This window comes from Pseudophryne corroboree, chromosome 1 (assembly GCF_028390025.1).
Source record: "Pseudophryne corroboree isolate aPseCor3 chromosome 1, aPseCor3.hap2, whole genome shotgun sequence".
Taxonomy (NCBI): domain Eukaryota; kingdom Metazoa; phylum Chordata; class Amphibia; order Anura; family Myobatrachidae; genus Pseudophryne; species Pseudophryne corroboree.
The window spans coordinates 752,747,099-752,753,098 of record NC_086444.1 but is presented as its reverse complement, the minus strand read 5'-3'; positions in this window follow the sequence as shown (position 1 = coordinate 752,753,098).

The following is a 6,000-nucleotide window of genomic DNA, read 5'->3' as shown; positions in this document are numbered from 1 at the left end:
CAGATGAGGGGTCTGGATATAGTTCCTTCGCATGGGACACGGAGCAATGAAGAACGTAGGCGGGGTTTGAGAGTCAATGGAAAGTATTTATTATGTACAAGGCTGAGGTAGAGAACCGAGGCTGGAGCACGATGGTTAAAGAAGTGGTTGGAGGCGAAGAACTGTGGACTGTGATTTGAAAGATGAGACTGTAGATGATGAACTGTGGAACTGTGGATGGTGATTGAAGACGTGGCTGGAGACAAGGACTGTGGACTGTGGTTTGGAAAATGAGGCTGAAGATCATAATCTGCAGGCTGTGGTCGGTGGTACAAAGGTGTGGCTGGTGAAGGAGATCTGTGGAGTGTGGCTTGAAAGACGAGGCAGAAGACCCGGGGCCAACTGTGCCCAAAGAGTCTTACTGGACCGGGTTTTCCAGGAGCACTTCCACAGGCAGTAGCAGGCTAGAAACGGCAGGGCTGCAGCAGCAACAGAGAACCGACCAAGCAGGATCAGGAGGAACCAGAATACAGCAGGAATCCTGGGAGCACAGGATAAAGCACCTACAACAGGGTTGTAACTTGAAGCACTGGCATCCCTGTCCTAAACCAGCCCCCTTTTATAGGGAGAGCTTCACCTGGATTGGCTGGAAGAAACAGGAACTATGCTTAAAACTTGGTCTCCAACATGGCGGCACCCAGTAATGCAGACCTTTTTGCAAAGCCACATTGCTCACTGCCCTGGTCTCCTAGCAATGGCTCAGCAAGAGCGACCCGATGTAGCGGCGTCCCGCCGCCACGAGCGGACCCCCTCACCGCCGCTACTGCTGCCCATGGATCCGGCACAGCAGCCCACCTCCGCCGCTGCCTGCACATCGCCAAGGAAGCCAGCCCCGCAGCCCCAGCGTACAGGTAAAACTCTGGACGCTGACACTCTACCTCTGTGTCGTCAAGTATACTATCCATCCATACCTGTGCTGCATTTAAGTTGTGCGCAGTATATAGTAGGAGAACAGTGCAGAATTTTGCTGACAACCAGTATATATATAGCAGTACGGTACAGTAGTCCACTGCTCTACCTCTGTGTCGTCAAGTATACTATCCATCCATACCTGTGCTGCATTTTAGTTGTTCGCAGTATAAAGTAGGAGAACAGTGCAGAATTTTGCTGACAACCAGTATATATATAGCAGTACGGTACAGTAGTCCACTGCTCTACCTCTGTGTCATCAAGTATACTATCCATCCATACCTGTGCTGCATTTTAGTTGTGCGCAGTATAAAGTAGGAGGACAGTGCAGCGTTTTGCTGACCACCAGTATATATATAGCACTACGGTACTGTAGTCCACTGCTCTACCTCTGTGTCGTCAAGTATACTATCCATCCATACCTGTGCTGCATTTTAGTTGTGCGCAGTATATAGTAGGAGGACAGTGCAAAATTTTGCTGACCACCAGTATATATATATAGCAGTACGGTACAGTAGTCCACTGCTCTACCTCTGTGTCATCAAGTATACTATCCATCCATACCTGTGCTGCATTTTAGTTGTACACAGTATATAGGAGGAGGACAGTGCAGAATTTTGCTGACCACCAGTATATATATAGCAGTACGGTACAGTAGTCCACTGCTCTACCTCTGTGTCGTCAAGTATACTATCCATCCATACCTGTGCTGCATTTTAGTTGTTCGCAGTATATAGTAGGAGGACAGTGCAGAATTTTGCTGACCACCAGTATATATATGTAGCAGTATGGTACAGTAGTCCACTGCTCTACCTCTGTGTCGTCAAGTATACTATCCATCCATACCTGTGCTGCATTTTAGTTGTGCGCAGTGTACAGTAGGAGGACAGTGCAGAATTTTGCTGACCACCAGTATATATATAGCAGTACGGTACAGTAGTCCACTGCTCTACCTCTGTGTCGGCAAGTATACTATCCATCCATACCTGTGCTGCATTTTAGTTGTGCACAGTATATAGTAGGAGGACAGTGCAGAATTTTGCTGACCACCAGTATATATATATATAGCAGTACGGTACTGTAGTCCACTGCTCTACCTCTGTGTCGTCAAGTATACTATCCATCCATACCTGTGCTGCATTTTAGTTGTGCGCAGTATATAGTAGGACGACAGTGCAGAATTTTGCTGACCACCAGTATATATATATAGCAGTACGGTACAGTAGGCCATTGCTATTGATATATATTACTGGCATATAATTCCACACATTAAAAAATGGAGAACAAAAATGTGTAGGGTAAAATAGGGAAAGATCAAGATCCACTTCCACCTTGTGCTGAAGCTGCTGCCACTAGTCATGGCCGAGACAATGAAATGCCATCAACGTCGTCTGCCAAGGCCGATGCCCAATGTCATAGTAGAGAGCATGTAAAATTAAAAAAACAAAAGTTCAGTAAAATGACCCAAAAATCAAAATTAAAAGCATCTGATGAGAATTGTAAACTTTCCAATATTCCATTTACGACACGGAGTGGCAAGGAACGGCTGAGGCCCTGTCCTATGTTCATGGCTAGTGGTGCAGCTTCACATGAGGATGGAAGCACTCATCCTCCTGCTAGAAAAATGAAAAGACTTAAGCTGGCAAAAGCACAGCAAAGAACTGTACGTTCTTCTAAATCACAAATCCCCAAGGAGAGTACAATTGTGTCGGTTGCGATGCCTGACCTTCCCAACACTGGACGGGAAGAGGTGGCGCCTTCCACCATTTGCACGCCCCCTGCAAGTGCTGGAAGGAGCACCCGCAGTCCAGTTCCTGATAGTCAAATTGAAGATGTCACTGTTGAAGTACACCAGGATGAGGATATGGGTGTTGCTGGCGCTGAGGAGGAAATTGACAAGGAGGATTCTGATGGTGAGGTGGTTTGTTTAAGTCAGGCACCCGGGGAGACACCTGTTGTCCGTGGGACGAATATGGCCATTGACATGCCTGGTCAAATTACAAAAAAAAAAAAAATCACCTCTTCGATGTGGAATTAATTTTAACAGAAATGCGGACAACAGGTGTCAAACCGTGTGTTGCCTTTGTCAAGCTGTAATAAGTAGGGGTAAGTACGTTAACCACCTAGGAACATCCTCCCTTATACGTCACCTGGAGCGCATTCATCAGAAGTCATTGACAAGTTAAAATACTTTGGGTGACAGCGGAAGCAGTCCACTGACAACTAAATCCCTTCCTCTTGTAACCAAGCTCCTGCAAACCACACCACCAACTCCCTCAGTGTTAATTTCCTCCTTAGACAGGAAAGCCAATAGTCCTGCAGGCCATGTCACTGGCAAGTCTGACGAGTCCTCTCCTGCCTGGGATTCCTCCAAAGCATCCTTGAGTGTAACGCCTACTGCTGCTGACGCTGCTGTTGTTGCTGCTGGGAGTCGATCGTAAATCCCAGAGGGGAAGTCGGAAGACCACTTGTACTACTTCCAGTAAGCAATTGACTGTCCAACAGTCCTTTGCGAGGAAGATGAAATATCCCAGCAGTCATCCTGCTGCAAAGCAGATAACTCAGGCCTTGGCAGCCTGAGTGGTGTTAAACGTGTGTCCGGTATCCACCGTTAATTCACAGGGAGTTAGACAATTTATTGAGTTAGTGTGTCCCCGGTACCAAATACCATCTAGGTTCCACTTCTCTAGGCAGGCGATACCGAGAATGTACGCAGACCTCAGAAAAAGAGTCACCAGTGTCCTAAAAAATGCAGTTGTACGCAATGTCCACTTAACCACGGACATCTGGACAAGTGGAGCAGGGCAGACTCACGACTATATGACTGTGACAGCCCACTGGGTAGATGTATTGCCTCCCGCAGCAAGAACAGCAGCGGCAGCACCAGTAGCAGCATCTCGCAAATGCCAACTCGTTCCTAGGCAGGCTACGCTTTGTATCACCGCTTTCCATAAGAGGCACACAGCTGACAACCTCTTATGGAAACTGAGGAACATCATCGCAGAATGGCTTACCCCAATTGGACTCTCCTGGGGATTTGTGACATTGGACAATGCCACCAATATTGTGCGTGCACTACATGTGGGCAAATTCCAGCACGTCCCATGTTTTGCACATACATTGAATTTGGTGGTGCAGAATTATTTAAAAAACGACAGGGGCGTGCAAGAGATGCTGTCGGTGGCCCGAAGAATTGCGGGCCACTTTCGGCATTCAGCCACCGCGTACCGAAGACTGGAGCACCAGCAAACACTCCTGAACCTGCCCCGCCATCAGCTGAAGCAAGAGGTGGTAACGAGGTGGAATTCAACCCTCTATATCAGGCATTCCCAACCACGGTCCTCAAGGCACACTAACAGTGCAGGTTTTAGTGATATCCAGGCTTCAGCACAGGTGACTTAATTAGTACCTCAGTTATTTTGATTTAACCTTCTGTGCTGCAGCCTGGATATCACTAAAACCTGCGCTGTTGATGTGCCTTGAGGACCATGGTTGGGAATGCCAGCTCTATAGGCTTCAGAGGATGGAGGAGCAGCAAAAGGCCATTCAAGCCTATACATCTGCCTACGATATAGGCAAAGGAGGGGGAATGCACCTGACTCAAGTGCAGTGGAGAATGATTTCAACGTTGTGCAAGGTTCTGCAACCCTTTGAACTTGCCACACGAGAAGTCAGTTCAGACACTGCCAGCCTGAGTCAGGTCATTCCCCTCATCAGGCTTTTGCAGAAGAAGCTGGAGAAATTGAAGGAGGAGCTAAAACGGAGCGATTCCGCTAGGCATGTGGGACTTGTGGATGGAGCCCTTAATTCGCTTAACAAGGATTCACGGGTGGTCAATCTGTTGAAATCAGAGCACTACATTTTGGCCACCGTGCTCGATCCTAGGTTTAAAGCCTACAATGTATCTCTCTTTCCGGCAGACACAAGTCTGCAGAGGTGCAAAGACCTGCTGGTGAGACACTTGTCAAGTCAAGCGGAACGTGACCCGTCAACAGCTCCTCCCTCACATTCTCCCACAACTGGGGCTGCGAGGAAAATGCTAAGAATTCCGAGCCCACCCGCTGGCGGTCATGCAGGGCAGTCTGGAGCGAGTGCTGACATCTGGTCCGGACTGAAGTACCGGCCAACGATTACTGACATGTCGTCTACTGTCACTGCATATGATTCTGTCACCATTGAAAGAATGGTGGAGGATTATATGAGTGACCTCATCGAAGTAGGCACGTCAGACAGTCCGTACGTATACTGGCAGGAAAAAGAGGCAATTTGGAGGCCCCTGCACAAACTGGCTTTATTTTACCTAAGTTGCCCCCCCTCCAGTGTGTACTCCGAAAGAGTGTTTAGAGCAGCCGCTCACCTTGTCAGCAATCGGCGTATGAGGTTACTTCCAGAAAATGTGGAGAAGATGATGTTCATCAAAATGAATTCCTCCGTGGAGACATTCACCAGCAATTGACTCCAGAAAGTACACAGGGACCTGAGATGGTGGATTCCAGTGGGGACGAATTAATACTCTGTGAGGAGGGGGATGTACACAGTGAAAGGGGTGAGGAATCGGACGATGAGGAGGAGGTGGACATCTTGCCTCTGTAGAGCCAGTTTGTGCAAGGAGAGAATGATTGCTTCTTTTTTTTTTGGGGGGGGCCCAAACCAACCAGTCATTTCAGTCACAGTCGTGTGGCAGACCCTGTCGCTGAAATGATGGGTTTGTTAAAGTGTGCATGTCCTGTTTTATACAACATAAGGGTGGGTGGGAGGGCCCAAGGACAATTCCATCTTGCACCTCTTTTTTCTTTAATTTATCTTTGCATCATGTGCTGTTTGGGGACTATTTTTTGAAGTGCCATCCTGTCTGACACTGCAGTGCCACTCCTAGATGGGCCAGGTGTTTGTGTCGGCCACTTGGGTCGCTTAACTTAGCCATCCAGCGACCTTGGTGCACCTCTTTTTTTCTTTGCATCATGTGCTGTTTGGGGACTATTTTTTAAATCTGCCATCCTGTCTGACACTGCAGTGCCACTCCTAGATGGGCCAGGTGTTTGTGTCAGCCAC